General features: G+C 38.6%; 1 long non-coding RNA gene across 1 annotated transcript in view; it reads left to right on the forward strand.

Annotated features, from left to right (window-relative positions):
- The window catches only part of LOC122787296, a 92551-nt gene extending 72719 nt beyond the window's left edge, over positions 1-19832 (forward strand). The window contains exon 3 of the long non-coding RNA XR_006362565.1: positions 19746-19832. This is a non-coding gene — a long non-coding RNA (uncharacterized LOC122787296). The remainder of the gene's footprint in view (positions 1-19745) is intronic.
- Positions 19833-22781: the final 2949 nt, after the last annotated feature.

Consider the following 22781-nt stretch of genomic DNA (forward strand, 5'->3'; position numbering starts at 1 on the left):
ACCTCTGCTACTCTGTCAGCTAGGGCCTTGAACTGTCAGTTTCATATGATCCAATACCAGGAGTTTATGCTTGATCAGTTAACTAAGAAGCTGTCCTCTGATGATTCTTTAGATAAGAAATATGTTCTGGAAATGGTGCATCATTCAGCAAGTTAGTAACCATTCTTTAAAATGCGGCTATGATGCACTGGAGGCTTCCTTTAGATCAGCCATGACTGGCACAGTTATCAGAAGGCATGCATGGTTGAAAGAACAGGCCTTGCCGGACCATGTCAAATCAAAACTATTAGATGCTCCCATGGACAAGGTCAATTTATTTGGTTCTCCAGCTCAGCAGGTACTGAAGAAAATGGAAGAGAAGGCAAAATCTGTACAAACAGTGAAAGAATTCTTACAGGTGCAACCTCCAAGGTTTAGCAGGAACTGGCCCTCCAAAAATTGGTCCTTTCCAGACTCCTCTAAAGCTCAGAGAGGCAGGAATAGGCGTTCAAGAGGCAGAAATCAATCCAGGGGTGCCTACAGGGGACGCCAGTGGCAGGCCAACAACCAGCGAGGCACAGACACAGCCACTACCACTGCAACAGGACAATCACAGTGACTTGGCTCTGGCACCGCCTACCAGGGAACAGCTAGCAGCACCCTTAGGCGGAAAGCTAGCCTTATTTTCAAAGAAATGGCATTACATCACAAGGGACAAGTGGATTTTGCAAACTATAGACCAAGGTTACAGGTTTCATTTCCATACTCTACCAGGAAAAAGAGGAATGCCAAACCTACCACCAAATCAAAAGATAGAAGCTCTAAAACAAATAACTCAATTAGTAAGAATGAGAGCTGTGGAAAAGGTACCATCTATGGAACAAGGAAAGGGATTTTACTCCAGACTCTTCCTGGTACCAAGAAAAGAGAAAAAATGGAGGCCTATTCTCGACCTGTCTGCTTTAAACACATTCCTCATTGTTCCAAAATTCAAAATGCTGACCCTACAGCAGCTTCTTCCCATGCTGGGCAAGGAGTCTTGGCTGGTAACTCTAGATCTCAAGGAGGCATACCTGCACGTCCCCATACGACCAAATTGCAGAAGATACCTCAGATTTCTTGCAGGATCAGAGCATTATCAATTCTCAGCATTGCCCTTTGGCTTATCTACTGCGCCCAAAGTGTTCACGAAATGCCTGGCATCAGTAATCGCTCATTGCAGACTTCAGGGAATCCAAATTTATCCCTACCTGGACGACTGCCTGATACAAGCGGACAACAAAAACAAGCTAACAGAAGACTTACAAAGAGTCATTTGCTTGCTACAAGCACTGGGATATACAGTCAATATAAAAAAGTCAAGGCTGATACCATCCCAAAGAATAACCTTTTTAGGTGCAGAGCTGGACACATCAAGGCAGATGGCATTCCTAACTGGGGAAAAACAAGAACAACTTCCTCTCTACTTCTTGGCATTAACAAAGCAGAACCATCTAACAGCAAGAAAAGTACTGCAAGCCCTGCGCTTCATGGCATCCTGCATAATTTTGGTCCCTCATGCCAGACTGCATATGAGAAAGCTACAGTGGTACCTGAAGAATTTATGGTCTCAACACAGACACAGTCTAGAAACCAAAATCCCACTCATACCATGCCTGAAGCAAGAGTTCCTATGGTGGGCTCAGGCCTGTCAATCAAACGCAGGTTTGCCCTTTTACAGCATTCAACCAAGCCAAACCATCACAACAGACGCCTCAGACCTCGGTTGGGGGGCACACATGCTGGACAAGTGCATACAAGGCCTATGGACTCAAGACCAGCTGCACCTGCACATAAACCTAAAGGAAATGCTAGCAGTAAAATTGGCAATCCAGACATTCAGACCATTCCTCCAAGAAGGACAGTTGATGATAAGGACAGACAACACCACAGTTATGTGGTACATCAACAAACAGGGAGGCACACATTCATATCCTCTATGCCGGATGGCACTGGACCTATGGAATGTGGCTCTGAGCTACAACATTCAGTTACAGGCAATTTTTGTACCGGGAAAAGAAAACACTCTAGCAGACATATTAAGCAGAACTACCACGGATGCCCACGAATGGATGCTACACCCGGACATCTTCAAAGCCATCACAAGAAAATGGGGACTACCACAAATAGACTTATTTGCATCCCCACTCAATCACCAGCTGAAGAAATTTTGCACAAGGACGCACCACCCACTTGCTTGGAAGGTGGACTCCCTATCTTTCAATTGGAAAAACCTGACAGCATATGCATTCCCACCACTTCCTTTGATGCACAAGGTGCTATTGAAGATCAAAGAGGAACGTCCAAGGATCATTCTGATAGCTCCAGACTGGCCAAGACAACATTGGTACCCACTACTGAGGAGCATGTCTCGGGAACAAATGTGGACACTACCCCTAATCCCATTGCTGTTAACACAGAACAGCTACAACATCCTGCATCCAAACCTGAGAACTCTGCAGCTGACTGCCTGGAACATTACATAAGAGCAACTAACCCAAATTTATCCCAAAGGGTTAAAGACATTATCCTTGAGGCTTGCAGGCCTTCAACAAGAAAGAATTATGCAGCGAAATGGAAAAGATATCTCATTTGGAGTACTGCAAAGGAAAAAGACGTGTCACTGGTAAACATAGCCAACATCCTGGAGTACTTGGCAGAGCTCTTCCATGCAGGCCTGTCCTATTCCTCCATCAAGATACATGCTTCAGCTATTTTGGCAGAATACAGCTTGGATCCTCCTGTCTTCTCACATCCTCTGCTCAGGCAGTTTCTGAGAGGAATTAAAAATGTAAAACCTCCTAGGAAACCACCATTGCCAGCATGGGACTTGAACTTTGTGCTAGAAAAATTGACACTTCCTCCGTTCGAACCAGCAGCAACAGCAGAATTACAATACTTATCCTGGAAGACTGCTTTCCTGCTGGCAATCACCTCAGCAAGAAGGGTTTCTGAACTACAGGCATTAATGGCAGTGCAACCCTTCCTGATCTTCCATTAAGACAGAGTGTCCATGAGAACAAATCCTACATTTATGCCTAAGGTGGTATCCAGAGTGTCTTTAAACCAGGCTATCCACCTACCTACATTCTTCCCCAACCCACAGAACAGGGGAGAAAGACTGTTGCATACCTTGGATGTGCATAGACAATTACGCTACTACCTGGACAGGACCAAGTGTAATAGAAAAACTGACCAGCTTCTGGTAGCATATGCAACAGGAAGGGAAGGGAAAGCAATTACAAAACAAACAATCTCCAAGTGGATAGGAAATTGCATTAGATTTTGTTACTCCTTCCATGGAAAGAAAACTCCAGAGAACATCAGGCCTCACTCCACAAGGGCTACAGCCACTACTACAGCCTTCTTACGAGGGGTGGCTACCAAGGACATTATAGAGGCTGCTACTTGGACCTCCGTGCATACATTTGCCAAGCATTATAATTTACCTTTATACTCTAGATCCCGAGCAGGTTTTGCCACTGCTGTTTTGCAAGGGATCCTAACTACACCATAATCTCTTCTTTCCTCCTCCCCTAGTTTGGCTATGGTATTCTACCCATTTGTAAGGACTGCAGATGCATCCTTGAAGGACATAGTACAGTTTTGTACCTACCATAAATGTAGATGTCCGATAGGAATGCACCTGCAGTCAGGATAACCCACCCGCCTTCCCCTCTGTGGTACTCCTAGGGTATTTGCCATCTTTCAGCTAGCTTGGGGGGGATCTATTATGGTGTATTTGTTTGTATATATGTACATACATGCTTATTTTATGTGTTTGCTCTCTACTATTTGGAAACATTGGCTTTTATTCAAATTTAGCCATCCAAGAGGGCACCTGGCATCTGGGGCAAGAAACACTGAGGAAAATGGCGTCGGCTGATGCCTTTATACCCGAATAACTGCAGCTATGACGTCGGGTGAAGTGCGACACCAGCCGAAGCCAGACCCAGACTTTGGAATCCGGCCGACCGAAGGGCTGCCTGACGACAGGACAACCCATTTGTAAGGACTGCAGATGCATTCCTATCGGACATCTACATTTATGGTAGGTACAAAACTGTACTTTCCCTTGGATAGATGACTTTCCAAAGGATGCAATAATGCCTTTTTTTGGCATTTAATTTTAATCTATGATTTCACTTCTAGAGGAATTTCTTTTTGTCATGTGAAAGCTTATGTTTGGTTAGTGATAATGTTTTAACAATATATGTCTAGATAGTACTGTTTCCAGGATGCAACAGATTGTTTTTGAAAGTTTAACAAAAATCATTGGGGGTTTCTGTAAATGATAGTGTTTATGGAAAGATTGTGAATGCACTGACTATCACTGCAAAGAATACTTATTGATAACATTTCTATTTGTACAGTTTTAATAGTTTTTATTGTTCACAAAGTATTTGCTTGTGTTTATCTTACACTTTTTAAGTCTATTTTTCAGAAAATGTTTCGGAATGCAAGGTGTATAGGCTGCTAAAGGTGTGATATTACACACCACATAGGTGTTAATGAGTTAAGATATTTAAGTCTTGGCACTGTTCAGTCTTAGCAATATTGGTCAGAGTATTTTTGAATATAAATAACAGGAGAATTCTTCCTGCTTTACTCAAATGGATCATGAAACCTCAGCTTTGAATGAAAGGAACATCTAAGATACAACTGTAATCTTAGCTGCATAAAGTAGCTTATCCTTCTTGATAAATAATGAGACTGAAAGAAATATGCTTAGCAGAGTACACAAACGTCAAAGCAGCATTGCTGTGAATGCAGACAGATCTAGACACAACTCTGAGGTTAGGTAGACTTGTGCTTTGTCAGTCATTTTGTCTAGATGGTTGTTAAAAAGTCAGCAATTATTAAAAAGGTAACCTCTTGACTAAGAATGATTGTTGTGGTAGCTGAATGAATGTATCTCTGAGACTGCCATGCAGCTGTTGAACTGACTGTAGACAGCAGGTCGGTACTGCTGAGCTCTTGGAGAAGGGACTGTATGCTACTGTATGCTATCTGTATCGATGAGCTCTTGGGAAAGGTAGTATATGCAAACTATGTGCTACTGAGCCCTTAGGGAAAGGAGTGCCTTCAAACTGTGTAGTTCTGTTTTTATTCCATGCAAACATGTTTTGCTGCTGATATATGTAGCTTTTAAAATTATATTGTTTGAGATCTGGGAATTTTGGATGGTAAATTCTGTCTGCCAAGAAACAAATTTTAGCAAAAGTGCTTACTTTTTGTAGGCTTTTTCTGTCGTTATTTGGAGAAACAGTAGGTAATTACTAGGCTAATGGCCCTGGGGGTCTTTTTAAGCATAGCAGTGCTTTTCCAAATGTATCTGACAAGATTTTGTACCCCAGGGTAATTGGTAGGGTTTCCTACAAAAAAACAGTCCTGGAGTATTGGCACTACCACTACCGAATACCAATAACCAAAATGTAAAGTGCTAGCAATGTAATCACAGGACCAAACAAAAATAAATTATTGAAAAACAAAATTTAATATACAAGTTAAGCGCCTTTGTCTATACAAGTCCTCATCAGAATGGTTCTGATGAAGTCTTGTTATATAGACAAAAGCACTTGACCATTTTCTTTCTTGTATATTAAATTTTGTTTTTCAATAATTTCATTCTGTCATTACATTGTTAGCACTTTTGAAGAAACCAAGGCAGGATGGATTCTACGATACCCTCTATAAAGTATTCACTCCTGTACAGCACCAGCACACCGTGATAATCCAAATATAGACTTTTTATTGAAAGACAGATAAAACCATTCGGTTGAGCGCTTTCATCAATAAGACTTCCTCAGAACAATGTTACTACATATAATACTTGCTTAAATACATTCTGTTCAAATCACATGGTAGTCCCATTAACATCTTAAAGTGCTAGTGCATATCATAAATAAAAATAAAAACATTTTTTCAATTATACACATCTTATCACTATGTATAAAAATTAATGCTTCCTAAAAGCATGTTACCTTATATAAACTATATCATAACTATATATTAAAAACTTTGTATTAAAAACAGAATTAATTATGCATACATTAAACCACTTTTACTATTTGATCTATGTTTTTATTTTTTAGTTTTTAGTTAATATGGGCTTCTAATATAGGTTTTATAGATAGGTATTCATTTAAACCTGGGGAGTCAGAGGCATTTAATTTAATTTGCCAAATGACCTCCTTTTTCCTCGCTACTTTTTCTTAATGTTTCCACCCCTGGGGTTGGCCTTGACCAATTCTAATATTCCAAACAGGAACCCCGTGCATTCACCATTTTCACTTATATGTCGCCAAAGGGCATTTCTATCATCTTTCTTTGTATACAGTAAAGGTGTTGATATTCTATTTCTAAGGCATCTGGTTGTTTTTCCTACATAAAATGCAGTGCATTTTGTGCACTTAGCAAGGTAAATCAGATGCCTAGACCTACAATTGCCCTTTTCAAACCATACTTTGGTTCTGTTGATGTCCATTAATTCTATACTTGGGACTGTTATAATGTGTTGGCACTGTCTACATGTCCCACATTTGTATGTGCCCTTGGTAATGAAATCTGAAGGTTGTTTTTTCTTTTCCAACAATTTCTTCATGTTATTCCCATTCTTGTATACACATAAAGGTTTCTCCCCCATAATTTTTGAGATTTCTCCATCTATCCTAGTGATGTTCCAATGCTTGTGTAATATTTTCCTGATTTCCCCACTGTGTTTACTATATTGTAATACACAAGCCCCACTGTATTCATCACCTCGTATCTTGTGGTCTGGACCCCCCTCTATTTCTACTTCCTCACTCTCAACCTCAAATGGAATGTCTCCATTGCCTAATAATGGCTTATACTTCCTACCCCATTCTCCGTGACATACCTTATTATGCCTTCCACTTGTGCTAGGGGTATCCTCTATCTAAAAGTAATTCTACTTTTCTAGTTCTCTTTGTAAATCCTTCTTGTCTGATGTCATCCTAGCTAACTTTATGCATTGGCCCTTACTAAATTCCTTTTCTGCACCATAGGGTGGCTACTTGAAAATCTAAGTATGAATTACTGAAAGTCTTTTTCTATAGATGTTAGATTTAAATCTCCCCTCCTCCAATATTATCCTAGTGTCCAAAAAAGGTATGGAATAAGAATCTTGACTGAAAGTGAATTTTATTTCTTCACTACATCCATTTAAATAAATCTTGAATTTCTCCAGATCTGCTTCATTACCATTCCAGGCATAAAAATATCATCCAGGAAGCGGAAATAACATCCTAGGAAGGGAGCCCACTCAGAGTTCAATATGTACTCTTCTTCCCAGCTTGTCAAAAACAAGTTTGCAAACATGGGGGCACATGCTGCCCCCATGGCTACCTCCTTTCTTTTGTCTATAGTATTTTCCTTCAAACATAATATAGTTATGGGACAATACTATATCCATGAACTCCGTTAATATTAATTTTCTCTCCCATGATAGACTACTTTTTCTATTTACTATGTCCTGAAACCTTTAAGGGACAGTATTTATGATTTTGGAAAGAAACTGAAAATTTTGAAAAGCATACAGTTGGACAATAGTTATTTAAAAAAGTGTATGGATGATGGAATAGTCCCTATGGGGCTAAGATTTTTTAAGATTCCTTTAGGAGTCGATTTAGATGACAGTGTTAAGGATGAATGTACAGAGATGTTTGACCAGTTTGGATTTACTTTCATGAAATTCATCATGAAATGTAATGATAAAAAAATATGTGCACTGTTAATTCAATTAGAGGAGCTTAATAATGAGATACAGAATGATTTAATGTAAGGAAGAATGTGAAATGTTTTAAATCACAGTATACATGGGTAGAGACACAGGTAGTTAAACAGCATGAACGGAAGAAAAAATGCAAAGAGATCTTGGAGCAATATAAAAATGGCTCCATAGGTGGGAGAAAAGAACCAATAACTAAAATTAATGGTATATAGGAAGAATGCCTACAATAGAAAGTATTCCACCAATATGAGTAAACAAGAGTTAGAGGAAGTTTATACAAGACGGAAGACAAGGAATTTTATCAGGGCAAGGGTGTGGAAAATGCAGATTATTTTTAGAGAGGAATGGGATTGAATAAAAAGACCCATCAAGGAAAGGAGACAGATGGAGAAAGTGAGAGCAACCGGAAAAGGCAATACACAGATTAACGGTTACTTAATGATGATGGTATAGTAAAAGTCAATGAAATAGTAAGCAAAAGAAATGAATTTTGCATATATAATTACACAAATATGGTGTTAAAACAACACTTTTCCTTACTAGCTAAGGGTATGAAATTTATACCGAAGATAGGATGAATGTAGTGGATAATGTAATAGAGGTAAAAAGCCAGGAAATTAAACCTAAAACTGTTCTTTAAGGACAAACCTAGTTTACAGAGACATGAATTTAGGTTAAGGAGTTCATTTACACCTCCCTTGAACAATTTGTTAGGCATTTATGAGAAAATGGTGATTGATGAAATTTACAAGTATGGAAAGGAAAAAGGAAACAGAAAACATGGGCATAATTTGAGTGAACAGGAAAAGTGGTATTACATGAAATGCAAACAGACCACTCCCCTAAGAATCATGAAACCCGATAAGGGAGGGGGTTGTATTATACACAATGAAAGATATACAAGTAAAATGACTGATATATTAACTAAATCAGGGAAATACGATATTATATCTTTTAAATGAAGTGAATATAGGATACCATAAGGTGGACTTAATTTGGAAGACCTATTAGAAGAAAGAATAGAAGGTGAACTTTATAAATATTTAAAAGTGGAATACCCGATTATAGGGACTATCCAAACTCTGCAGCTGACTGCCTGGAACATTACATAAGAGCAACTAACCCAAATTTATCCCAAAGGGTTAAAGACATTATCCTTGAGGCTTGCAGGCCTTCAACAAGAAAGAATTATGCAGCTTAAATGGAAAAGATATCTCATTTGAGTACTGCAAAGGAAAAGACGTGTCACTGGTAAACATAGCCAACATCCTGGAGTACTTGGCAGAGCTCTTCCATGCAGGCCTGTCCTATTCCTCCATCAAGATACATGCTTCAGCTATTTTGGCAGAATACAGCTTGGATCCTCCTGTCTTCTCACATCCTCTGCTCAGGCAGTTTCTGAGAGGAATTAAAAATGTAAAACCTCCTAGGAAACCACCATTGCCAGCATGGGACTTGAACTTTGTGCTAGAAAATTGACACTTCCTCCGCTCAACCAGCAGCAACAGCAGAATTACAATACTTATCCTGGAAGACTGCTTTCCTGCTGGCAATCACCTCAGCAAGAAGGGTTTCTGAACTACAGGCATTAATGGCAGTGCAACCCTTCCTGATCTTCCATTAAGACAGAGTGTCCATGAGAACAAATCCTACATTTATGCCTAAGGTGGTATCCAGAGTGTCTTTAAACCAGGCTATCCACCTACCTACATTCTTCCCCAACCCACAGAACAGGGAGAAAGACTGTTGCATACCTTGGATGTGCATAGACAATTACGCTACTACCTGACAGGACCAAGTGTAATAGAAAAACTGACCAGCTTCTGGTAGCATATGCAACAGGAAGGGAAGGGAAAGCAATTACAAAACAAACAATCTCCAAGTGGATAGGAAATTGCATTAGATTTTGTTACTCCTTCCATGGAAAGAAAACTCCAGAGAACATCAGGCCTCACTCCACAAGGGCTACAGCCACTACTACAGCCTTCTTACGAGGGGTGGCTACCAAGGACATTATAGAGGCTGCTACTTGGACCTCCGTGCATACATTTGCCAAGCATTATAATTTACCTTTATACTCTAGATCCCGAGCAGGTTTTGCCACTGCTGTTTTGCAAGGGATCCTAACTACACCATAATCTCTCTTCTTTCCTCCTCCCCTAGTTTGGCTATGGTATTCTACCCATTTGTAAGGACTGCAGATGCATCCTTGAAGGACATAGTACAGTTTTGTACCTACCATAAATGTAGATGTCCGATAGGAATGCACCTGCAGTCAGGATAACCCACCCGCCTTCCCCTCTGTGGTACTCCTAGGGTATTTGCCATCTTTCAGCTAGCTTGGGGGGGATCTATTATGGTGTATTTGTTTGTATATATGTACATACATGCTTATTTTATGTGTTTGCTCTCTACTATTTGGAAACATTGGCTTTTATTCAAATTTAGCCATCCAAGAGGGCACCTGGCATCTGGGGCAAGAAACACTGAGGAAATGGCCGGCTGATGCCTTTATACCCGAATAACTGCAGCTATGACGCCGGGTGAAGTGCGACACCAGCCAAGCCAGACCCAGACTTTGAACTGCCGATCAAGGGCTGCCTGACGACAGGACAACCCATTTGTAAGGACTGCAGATGCATTCCTATCGGACATCTACATTTATGGTAGGTACAAAACTGTACTTTCCCTTGGATAGATGACTTTCCAAAGGATGCAATAATGCCTTTTTTTGGCATTTAATTTTAATCTATGATTTCACTTCTAGAGGAATTTCTTTTTGTCATGTGAAAGCTTATGTTTGGTTAGTGATAATGTTTTAACAATATATGTCTAGATAGTACTGTTTCCAGGATGCAACAGATTGTTTTTGAAAGTTTAACAAAAATCATTGGGGGTTTCTGTAAATGATAGTGTTTATGGAAAGATTGTGAATGCACTGACTATCACTGCAAAGAATACTTATTGATAACATTTCTATTTGTACAGTTTTAATAGTTTTTATTGTTCACAAAGTATTTGCTTGTGTTTATCTTACACTTTTTAAGTCTATTTTTCAGAAAATGTTTCGGAATGCAAGGTGTATAGGCTGCTAAAGGTGTGATATTACACACCACATAGGTGTTAATGAGTTAAGATATTTAAGTCTTGGCACTGTTCAGTCTTAGCAATATTGGTCAGAGTATTTTTGAATATAAATAACAGGAGAATTCTTCCTGCTTTACTCAAATGGATCATGAAACCTCAGCTTTGAATGAAAGGAACATCTAAGATACAACTGTAATCTTAGCTGCATAAAGTAGCTTATCCTTCTTGATAAATAATGAGACTGAAAGAAATATGCTTAGCAGAGTACACAAACGTCAAAGCAGCATTGCTGTGAATGCAGACAGATCTAGACACAACTCTGAGGTTAGGTAGACTTGTGCTTTGTCAGTCATTTTGTCTAGATGGTTGTTAAAAAGGCAGCAATTATTAAAAAGGTAACCTCTTGACTAAGAATGATTGTTGTGGTAGCTGAATGAATGTATCTCTGAGACTGCCATGCAGCTGTTGAACTGACTGTAGACAGCAGGTCGGTACTGCTGAGCTCTTGGAGAAGGGACTGTATGCTATCTGTATCGATGAGCTCTTGGGAAAGGTAGTATATGCAAACTATGTGCTACTGAGCCCTTAGGGAAAGGAGTGCCTTCAAACTGTGTAGTTCTGTTTTTATTCCATGCAAACATGTTTTGCTGCTGATATATGTAGCTTTTAAAATTATATTGTTTGAGATCTGGGAATTTTGGATGGTAAATTCTGTCTGCCAAGAAACAAATTTTAGCAAAAGTGCTTACTTTTTGTAGGCTTTTTCTGTCGTTATTTGGAGAAACAGTAGGTAATTACTAGGCTAATGGCCCTGGGGGTCTTTTTAAGCATAGCAGTGCTTTTCCAAATGTATCTGACAAGATTTTGTACCCCAGGGTAATTGGTAGGGTTTCCTACAAAAAAACAGTCCTGGAGTATTGGCACTACCACTACCGAATACCAATAACCAAAATGTAAAGTGCTAGCAATGTAATCACAGGACCAAACAAAAATAAATTATTGAAAAACAAAATTTAATATACAAGTTAAGCGCCTTTGTCTATACAAGTCCTCATCAGAATGGTTCTGATGAAGTCTTGTTATATAGACAAAAGCACTTGACCATTTTCTTTCTTGTATATTAAATTTTGTTTTTCAATAATTTCATTCTGTCATTACATTGTTAGCACTTTACACTTTGGTTAATTATAAGGGTTGGATATAGGCTTGGACAGTGGGTGGTCCGTCATTTACAGGTTACCTCTGTCCATAACGGGCATTAGTGCCAGACCAGGGGTAAATTTGATTCCCCATCCACTGGTCTAGGTTATACTTATATTTGGTTAGGGAAGAACTCTTCACATGAATTGGGGGCCTGACCCATACCTGTACCTCCAATAACGTCCTATTTATTGTTATAGACAATGTTTAAGTACCTAGATATGGTATTTCTGATGTGGTTTGTTTTGTGGCGATGCAACAGGTCCATTAGAGTATGATCAGATGATGCTTTGTAGGCCAGGCATAGATCACAGTCTGTAGGAGACTGACTACAGGGATAAGGCTTTTTCTTTAAGAACACTCCAATGCTTGGTCAATTACATACCAAAATGTGCGTTGTACTCTATTGATTTGATGAGGACTGAGAATAGAGGAACAATGACGTCCTTGAACCTAGATGCCTATCCCTTGCTTATAAGTTGTGCAGCTTAGGATGATTTTCTCCTTACTGAAGATATGTGGTGGTCAAAGGCTTGGTTACTGTCTACATGCATATCGAAATCCCTGACCACTGGGTATACTCTTAGGGATGTACTATCTGTCCAAAGGATACTATTATGTATCCCTTTGCATTGTGTTTAGACCTTGGCACTGACACCAGTTATTTGTCTGTGTAAGGTCTTCTAAGAGTATTTGTGTCTTCTGAAGTTTTACTCTTCTGAATTGCCTTTAAAGTGTAGAAGATACCTTTTCATACACAGAAGCATTTCAAGAAAAAAGCTGTGTAAATAAGGACATATGTCGGACTAATATGAGTAGGGGCTGTTTTATGTCTAGGATAGCAGCAACGTGAGAGCATTCGTGGATAAAGGGCCTTTAATGTGTCAGATGTTAACTGGAGAATTTTTACTCCAGCTGTAACAAATGGAGAACACATATCTCCAATCTGGAAGTGGGTAGCTGTTTGAAAAGGGGTGATCACCTTTGCGGGTCATACCCAGTGTAACTACAGAGTTAATCCAATCAAAAATGAGCCATGGATGTCAAGAGGATGGAATTTGAAAACAAATGGGGCAATGCCATGAAAATGCTGTAGTTAAAGGGTGTATTAGTGGGAGAGTAAGAATGAGGAAATGTCACCATCCCAGAAGCAGATAGCCTTTGTGAGAAATAAGTATACAAATGAAAAGGAGGGAACATTTGAGAACAACATGTTTGGTTTAATCAGATGTTGGGGAAACTATACAGTACACACAGTGGAAGGAAACAGGAGGAGGGAAAACAGAAACTGACAATCAAAAGAACCATCAAGTTGGAAAAGCAAAGGCCCGAGTTGAGTGGTGATAAAATGTTGAGCAATGACAGATAAAGGGAGAGTTAGTTATGCTAAATAATGTAGAGGAGCTGTCAAAAATTGCTCTAAAAGGTCTATTCTGTAAAGATTTCTACTCTAGTATTGAAGGAGCAGAATGGAGATTTAATAGATAAAGCTGTTGGTGATCAACTAATTCCAGTATTTTAACATTAGAAATGTTCCAATAAAAACTCCAGAAATTAGTGATACACAGGGCAGTGGGGATTAATAGCATATGGATTAGAATTTTTAGAGAGATAATGGGGAGAACTAATAACCACTTTTTAACAAGTGATGGAAGGAGGATAAAGATCCCTGTATATCAGAAGATGACAAATATATCTTGTCAGAACAGGAGAAGCAAAAAGACGAAGGCCAGAAGTTATATCTGTCTGTTAGCAGTCTGACCACAGTGATATAAAAAAAACTCTTATTTTCCTTCAACAAAGAATCTGTTTTAGAAAACCTGGAAGCTCGTGGACCAAGAGACCCGAGGCATCTTGAGTTTATGACAGGAAGGTTATGGCAGACAAATCTAATGAGTTTATATGGACTATTTGAGTTCAGGGCAACAAGTTAATAAATGCTGAAAAGACTTTTTAGTGTTTTAAATTTTGAAACTTAATTTTTATTAAATTTCTTTAGAAATCTTTGGTACCTCTGCTTATCAGCCTTCATTGGGATGCGTCATAGCAAACAAGGTGCACTTTGCATGTAATTAACTCAATCATACACAGTTCATTAACGACACAGTACAGTATATAAAACAACTCCAATTAATTTCTACATTCAAGCCCTGTGATTTATATGTTCTATATTTTAGTATGAAACGACTTTCCTTCTGCTGTAAATACATTGTAATATTAGGATACTACAATAAAATTAAACTTCAAATTGTCATTATGATTTGATTCTTCTGTATATGTTTTGCCACCAAATTATTCATACAACCCCTCCATATATCATATATACATTCTACAATTTATTCACATTTCTCTTATTTTCCCCAATGTAAACCTTACATTCACAGATTAGAGTAAATAACCCCTTGTGCTGTGCAGTCTACTTCCTTTTCATCTTTGTTTCATAGCATTAATGTCCTATATGTTGCCTTCCAACTTTAAACCACATATTGAACACTCGCCAAACCTTTTATTCCCCTTTTCTGCAATTATCCTTATTGATTCCACAAACTATGAACTAATTTGTCAGCTAAACGTGAACCCAGTTGTAGTTCAAAATTAGGTATGGTTGAAAATATCTGTTGTAGAAAACCATCCTACTTTTTTTTTTTATGATTTATCATATATTCACACAAATACTGTTAGTAAAAATGCACACTAATGAACAAATCATTTCTTGGTTTAAGTTCATCATTGAATGTTTTCTCCTAGTAACAATGTAAAGCATCCTGTAATGGTTTTTTGGTATAACCTTGATTAAATAATTAATATATACTGAATTTCTGCTATAAAAATCTGATTCATTATAATACAATAACTTCGCACGTAACATTTGACCATAAGGTATTGAATTGATTACATTTTTCACTGTCTGCATGCAAGAAATTCATTGAAGCCGATTCCTTTCTAGCTATTTTCCACTTAAGTTGCTTCCCCTCACAGAATAATACATCAAAAAATTGTATTTCTTGAGTATGAAAATCTCCAGTTAACTCCAAATTGTATTGGTTATCTTTTTATATTTTTCTTAAAATGAGTAATTCCTTTGTTTCCTTTTAGAGTTGGTAACACTGGGGGAAAATATTCAATGTGGAACTTAAACCAAGAAAATGAATTCTTGATGTGTGCATTTATAGTAGTTTGTATGAATATGACTGTAGAAGTCATAAAAATATTGGTATATACTAATTTCAAACTATTTCCTATGACAGATACTTCCAACTTGTAGCTTTTTCTCTCATATATGGACACTTGCCTATATTTTATATTCCTTTTGATATTGTGTAACTGTATATTATTTATATGTCAAAACTGGTGTTACATGTGGGGATTTTCTCCTCTAGCTTCTGCTGAAAAAGGGTGTTATCCCAGTCAGACTTTCTCAGTAAACAAAGATAAATAAATGAAGCATTGTTCTGACTCAGTGGGAACTGTGCCAAGTTTTTTCATCTTCAGGGATGTCCCATTGTAAGTTTTACAGTCGTTACCTGGATGACATCCTCATTTTTGGGACGGAGACCGCGACCAGTTGCAAGAATTCCTACTGTTCCTCAATTCAAGCACTACATTCCTCAAATTCTCTATGGAAACAAATTCTGACTCCCATTAGTTGTTTAGACATCAGAATTAGTAAAGACTACATCAATAGCGTATTCTTTTCCACCATCTATTGCAAACCTACGTACTCAAACTCCCTTCTCCACTTTGAGAGTGGGCACCCTGTGCATAATAAAAGATCCTTAGTTAAAGGCCAGGGGGGTGAGACTAGCCCGCATGGTTAGCAGGATGGAAGATTTCCAGAAGGAAAAAGGTGTTTTATTGAGTGTGCTTTTAAGAAGAGGATATCCAAAAGAATTTGTTACACCTTTGTTGGAAGAAGTTACTAAAAAGAGATTAGAGGGACATTTCTATCCCTTATTAGGAATTGTTATTACCAGATTGTGTGCAGCATTGGAGAACAGTAACAACCAATACTGGTCGTTTTCACAATGGGCTCATCCTCACATACATTCCACAGTTCCCACTCATTCAGGACATTGTTTTCAAAAACTGGTTCATCCTTAACAGTGATGAAAGCATAGGTCAGAAGGTTGGTGTAGCCCCCGTAGTGGTTTATAGAAAGGACACCAGTATCAAGAATATCCTTGAAAGAAATCCATCTAGCAGTACCATCGGTAGACTTGGAAAAATGACTAAATGTGGGCAGTGCACGCAGTGTAAGCACATATTAGAGGGAGACAAGGTTTTACTTAAAGGTTATGGATGGGTTAGATTATTTCAGAAATACAATTGTGGTAGTAAAAAAGTCATTTATGCCAGCATTTGTCAGATTTGTTTATGCTTCCATATCGGAAAAAACAAACCCACATTTATCAACATATTTATGATATAGATAAATGTAACATCACAAATGAATTAGCCAAACATATTAACCTTCACCCAGATCACTATTTCAAGTTTATAGTTCTTGAACAGATCATCATAGACAAAAGAGGTGGCCCTATTGACCATTTACTAGAGTATAAAGAACTATTATGGCAATTGAGGGTCAATTCCACCACTAGCCCAGGGCTCAATGATATGGTCTCACTTAGCAGTTTTTTAAAATTAAAAGCAGACTTCTGCATTTAAATATTCCATTTCTCTTACAACCATGGCAAGAATGTTTTTGATTTTAATTGTTCTTGGTTTTGAAAGTATAGTTATAAAGAGATATAACATCTATGGACAACATTTACATGACTTGCTAGCAAAACACATTAAGGGAGCCTGTACCTTTAAAAGTGGATGTACATTTTACAAGTGTTTTTTAATTGGTTTATTGCACTGGTTATATAAGACTCTGAGTGTAACTTGATTTTATTCTGAAGAAGCGCTCAAATAAAATTTTACTTATTCCTGGACATACAGTTTGTTTTGAATTTTCTTAGTTTTGCTCCTTTTGGTTTACAATTGCTAAAAATGTTGAATCAGGAATGTAAGATGATTGCATTGTTTACCTTTGAAGGCCAAGAAGTTGCGGTGTCAAAAAGTTTGCTAAAAATAAAGCAATTAATTGATTTGAGGAAATGTATGCCTTCCTTTCATTTGTACTTTGTATAAAGTTTTGTTTTTTTCATAGAATTCTTTGGCATGATAGCTAGTGTATAATATCAAAGGTGGGTTATTCACATGGCCTGCACAGATTTCTGCAGAATATTTGAAAGGACCATAGAGGAGTCTAGTGAGCAAAGTGAGGGCTTATGTAATGGTTAAGGTTTTTACCTCACAGACAGACACAAAGTACTGGATTTAATTCTCATGAAAGGAAAATTGGCTAAGCTTAAAATGGTCCTCAAGGAGAACTAGACTTCACTCCGAAACTATGATATTGGAAAGATTTTATGAGCCCTGTGATGGTAGTATGGATAAGGCATTGGCTAAGCAGTAGAGTACACCAAGTCCTACTAAATAGAGGCTTCTCTGAAACGGTTGTGACCATTCACATACCGTATGGGTCAGTAATGAAACAAGGGCATTTTCATTGTCTCTATAATCGAGGTTATAAAAGGTGCAGAAGGAAGCATTTTGTCTTATTGTTGATGGAACAAGGTTAAGCAGCAGTGTTAATGCCCACGATATTACAGGAGAACGAGAAGAGGCAGGATGGGTGGAATTGTCCAAGATATGGACATTTCATTTCACTGCACAAATATAAAGTCAGGCATGTGGGAGGTAACACCCCCCCCCCCCCAAAAAAAAAAAAGACTGTACAGCAAGAGACATAGCAACAGCTAATAAGGAAAGGGGACTTGGGTCTAGTTTATCAGATGAGTTAAGTTATAAATAAGGGGTGTGACTTGGTGGCAAGGTGTGAGGCATAATCAGCTGAACTGTCTAGAGTGCTGGGTGCAGTTCAGCAGTTCATATCTTTGCAAGAACATTAGAGAGAGAGAGAGAGATTAACATTCATAGCCTTACGGTAAGAAAGGGGGGGGCACCATAGTAAAGTCCTTCAAGTAAATATGTCATGTGCCTGTGGGTACCATCTTTCAGAAAAAGCTGAAAGAGCAAAAGAAGACATACTCTGAAGCTAGAGTATGCAAATCTCATGGGAAATATGAGGAAACTTTGTTACGTGAAATAAGAATTGGATGTTTGGAATGGCTTAAAGCAGTAGTACAGGCAAAAACAGAAACAGAATTCAAGAATACATAGGACAAATACTAGATCACTCTTGGAAGGGGTGGCAAAAATAAAATAAGTAAGCTGTTTAAGTATATTTGTAATTGTTGAAATAAATAGGGAAATGGGTAGGCAAGATGATCAGTGCAGTCCTGATGTGCCCTGAAAATCTAAGTATCTGCTTTTGAAGTGTTAAGTGCAATATCTTATTTAATTCACTTAGGATGCACCCTTAAGTAAGCTATTACCCATGCAGCCCTGTGGCATAGAGTAATAATCTCAGTTCAGTAAGTGGACCCAAGGTCGAAAGGACTAAAGAGGGGAGGGTGGGAGTGAGTAGTCAATGTCATTTCACCCATCTTAGAGGGAGGGAGGTGATGTGCCCACTATATCACAGACCTGAACAGGATTGCTGAGATGGAAAGTTGCAATTGGGTAGGTGATACGTGCTTATGTTTACTAGTGATGGTCCAGGGTCTGGTGATCTGCTTTTAAGAAGTCTCCTGAGGTGCAGCACTATATGATTATCAGCCACCATGGGGAGGGTTTAGGTTAAGGACAAATGGGACCATGTGACTCTCATTGGACCACTCCCAACACTAACACCAAAAGAAGGCGTGGGCTGATTAGTCTTTGTCCTGGGCCAGGAACAAATGGGCTGAAGGACTCTTGCCTGGCCCTTAATATAGTCTATCTCATGCCATCACTGGAGGAATTGGTGTCTTGATGGGGAGTAGGAAGATGAGCTGTTTGTCTTCAGGGGGGGGGTCATGTGAGGTGAAACAAGTTCTAACAGGTATGTGCTTATTTGCACTTTTTTTGTTGGGGATTCCCCTACTCCTCATACTGTAGTCTTTTTTTTCTGTTCAAGCCATTAGTGGCAGTGGTAGACAGTAAACTGCTCTCTCATGATCGAAAAGGAGAATGTCTTTTTAAATAGCACTGTGATGATTAATGTCTAGATGAACACTACAAGGTCACCGAAGGTGGTGTGAAACAAAGCATATCTTAGAGTGATCTTCCCTCATTTATTGCTGTGGAAAGGTTGCTTTCCTGACTATATCAGTGTCCGTTGTGTTGTTACTAGCTGATGAATGCAGGCTTTTCTTTTGGGAATGTGCCCAGTGCCCTGCAAATAGCCAAAGGAAGCTGACATAAGCACAAAGGTAAAAGATGTCCTGAAACTTAATGCGTCCTTGTTTTAAGGTCTCGCCATGGTAGGAAGAATTCTTACAGATATAGTGAACCTCACTTCACATAGGAGGGCAGCAAAAAGATGTGGAAAGCTGATGACCAATATGTGACTGAGAAAATCTTTCACTGATGTAGGTTCAGTCTGAATTGCACAGCACTGATTTGAATTGGGCAAAAGTGATGTGCATGTACTGTTTATGGTACTGTCTATGGATGAAAATGTGCATGTTTGCAGTTACCTTTTTAAATGTTGCCTTTCTTACTTTTTGACCCCCCCCCCCCCCCTCCACAGCTTATTTCGCTTCCGGCACCCATCGGAAGAGGAGGTTCGAGCTTTAGCAGGAAAAGAAAAGCCCAGATCTAAAAAAGACAGGTTAGTAGTAGCTGGAGTGGCTTGTATGACCTGTATATTTTATAGAAAGTGACGTGTTTACTACCTGTAATTTCAGCATTATTTATATGCATGACAGCAATTCTGTTTACATTTCTGTCTGAGCCCACTGTACCAGGATGTAGTTCACAGTAGAAAACTGCTGCATTTTGAGTTGTTAGGTTGACAGTACTGTACAGCCTGAGCTACTGTCATCTTCCACATGGGGTAGTGCTACCACTTTATTATGACCGTTTTTGTTGGTGTGATAGATGATCACCCTAATGGTTTCATGGAGGGACAGTGAATTTGTAGCAGTGATGATCACTTGCTCATCTACCTATTTGATATCTCCCTTTCAGTTACAAGCAGAACCTCCAGAGGCTAAAAGTAAGTTTCATGATGAAGCGCCTAAACATGCTTCACCACTGGTCACAAAGCAGCAAAGTCAACTTTGAATGACTAGGCTGATGAATTGTAAAGATGCCAGTCTTAGTAGGTACATAAATCCTGAGTTTAGTTAAATTGTGTCATGCTACATCTCACATTTTAAAATAGATCAGTTTTAAAATAAACCAGTTATATGGAGTACATCATTTACTTCTGATACCCGATACTTAATCAATGGATAGTTGTGCAGAGAGAAAAGTGTCCGTTCTATTTCTTTCACAGCCACACTCAGAACCGCTAGCAGTTTTTTTTTTTTTTTTTTTTTTTGAATTGTCTCATCTGATAAACTGCACTGCAGATGTGAATCATGTCTCTTGATGCATAAATTGGGTTTGTGATAAATCTGATGGGCTAGTGGTGGAGTAATCCAAGGAGTCTCAATCCTCACCACTGGCAACAGTGGGGGATGTTCGGGTACACACACAGTATTTCCAGATGCAGCTCTCTGCATCAAGTGCAGTTTCTCTTAAGAGCACACAGAGACCACAGTCAGTCCGGGGCTGGTTTCTCCCTCTTTCTCCAGATCCCCAGTAAGACTCCCCGCAGGCACAGCTATAGGGTTGAGATCTCAGCTGAGTGGCCAAGACCTCTAGCACCCTCTCTGTCCAGCCAGTGGTTCATGTCCCTGCCCAAGTAGCTGGCACACACACACTTGAGGTTTGATTTATACACACACACATCTGGGAAAGGTTGGCACAGGTTTGCTTGCTATGCTGCCCTCTGCCCAGACTATAACATAGTTATCACTTCCACCAACCACGTCCTTTTCAGCTATTTTATGGCCCTTAACAAAGGGTGTCCAATCTTGCTGTGTAATGCTACTATCAATACAAATGGTAGTTTGACCAAGAGCAAGGCGTTTAGGAGTGGCCCACAGTGTCACAAAATAAATATGCAAGTACTCACAAAACTTAACTATGTCTCACAAATATAAGTCACAACAAAAGGTTTAAATATATTTAATAATAAGTAATAAAAGAACAAGAAAATACTCCTTGTATGATCACAGTAACATCAGAGTTCAAAATCACTGGAAGTACCTGAAACAACATTGCAGGATAGTCTCAAATAAATAAAGAAAACATCTAAACTCTACTCCACTATATTCCTGACTGAATCTAAGGTAATTACTACACCCTAGTTAACTTACTTACAAAGCAATCAAGGCAGATGGTGAGTGGGTCTTCCAGCTGATGTTGTCAGGTCAAAGAAAAATACAGAATACTCTCTTTCTCAGAGAGTTCTTAAATCAATATCCCAAATATTACTGATGGGATAGCTTGCAGGATGACATCACTTCTTGTCATCTGACTCTATCCCGGGTGAAAAACAACCATTGCAGCTGGTAGCATTTAGCATCTACCTGTAAAAATACATAAACGAGGGCTTTTCCTCAAATCTTGGTACTTGCTGGAAATCCTAAAACGATAAAACACTTACAAGACAATGCAGATAACTTCTAGTTCTAGACATTGTGTCTTTTACTGCACTGAAACTGAAAGATAACATTCTTTTATTAAATGGTCATAAAGTAATTTAAATTTTGGGCTACTTTTCTGAAATTAACCTCCTGTGTTCTGGTTTCCATTGTTTAAAATATATACATCTAAACAGTTACAGTAATGTATGCATATTTCTGTTCTGTTCCAGTAGGGTACACTGTGGATACATTTTTAAAGCTCAGTACTTTACAACCCTTTTCAACACACACGTCTGTACCAGCAGTATACATACACATAACATACAGGTCTAATACATTTGTAACACAAGCATATGATTTGTGTTGATCTTCACAAATGACATAGAATTACTTATAAAATATCAGATGGCTGGGATGGTAATATCTCCTTTCGTGACACCACCCCATTAACTTAGTAGCACATGTGAAAGCAGTACACTTTTTATGCCACAAGATTATCTAAAGCTGTCTTCTCTCAGATGAGACTTAACCAGAATGTAGTGACAAGCAGCAAATGAAAGGGAGAGCAAAGTGTAAAAAATGACATATTAAGATTCTTAAATGTAAGTGCACTGCATTGGAACTATTACCCATTGCTTTTCTTTATGCATAAACTGCAGTAAATGATATTAGTCTTGTATGTACGTATGTATGCATATTAAAGTGAAATACTCCTCATGGCTACATACAGCTGTCACATTTTGTTATTAGTTATCAGAGAACATTGTTCATTAAAGTATCAAGATGACAGTGTTGTAGGTTGATTCCAATTACCATCTTTTTAGAAGTGGTTTGTAAAGTAGATTTAATACAGCCTCCAGGTGATGTCATTTTCTGGACTCCAGTGCTGTACTTAAACTGGCTGAAAAATACACTATTCTGGCATACAACTTTACCAGGGCTGTGTGGTGAGCTAGTTTTACTTTTTTTCAAAGAAACAATCCACATCGAGAAGCAATACAAGCATTTCTTTCAAAAGACAGTTACTATGATTCAGTAGTACACCTCTGTATGGCTAAATTAATACAATTTGCAGCTGCTGTACTTTG

The sequence above is a fragment of the Protopterus annectens genome, chromosome 13.part0 (assembly GCF_019279795.1).
Source record: "Protopterus annectens isolate FY-2018-M chromosome 13.part0, PAN1.0, whole genome shotgun sequence".
Lineage (NCBI taxonomy): Eukaryota > Metazoa > Chordata > Ceratodontiformes > Protopteridae > Protopterus > Protopterus annectens.